Source organism: Apostichopus japonicus, chromosome 15 (assembly GCF_037975245.1).
Source record: "Apostichopus japonicus isolate 1M-3 chromosome 15, ASM3797524v1, whole genome shotgun sequence".
NCBI classification, from domain to species: domain Eukaryota; kingdom Metazoa; phylum Echinodermata; class Holothuroidea; order Aspidochirotida; family Stichopodidae; genus Apostichopus; species Apostichopus japonicus.
In genome coordinates, this window is record NC_092575.1 from 22,361,706 (window position 1) to 22,361,939 (window position 234).

Below are 234 nucleotides of genomic sequence, written 5' to 3' on the forward strand. Positions count from 1 at the left end.
GGAGTGAAGTTAAATAGTTGACTCCCTCAATCACTTTTGGAGAAAAACTAAAAAAAAAGAAAAGATAAGATGGTGGGTATTTCCTCTACACAGGATAAGTAACTGCCCCCTGGTGTATGTATCAAGTTAAACATAAACTGGATACAAAATCTTAACAGATGGTAACATTTGGGGAGGTTATCTGCTAGGAAAGGACCCACAAGGGGGATACAACCACCACTGTAAAACATGTCA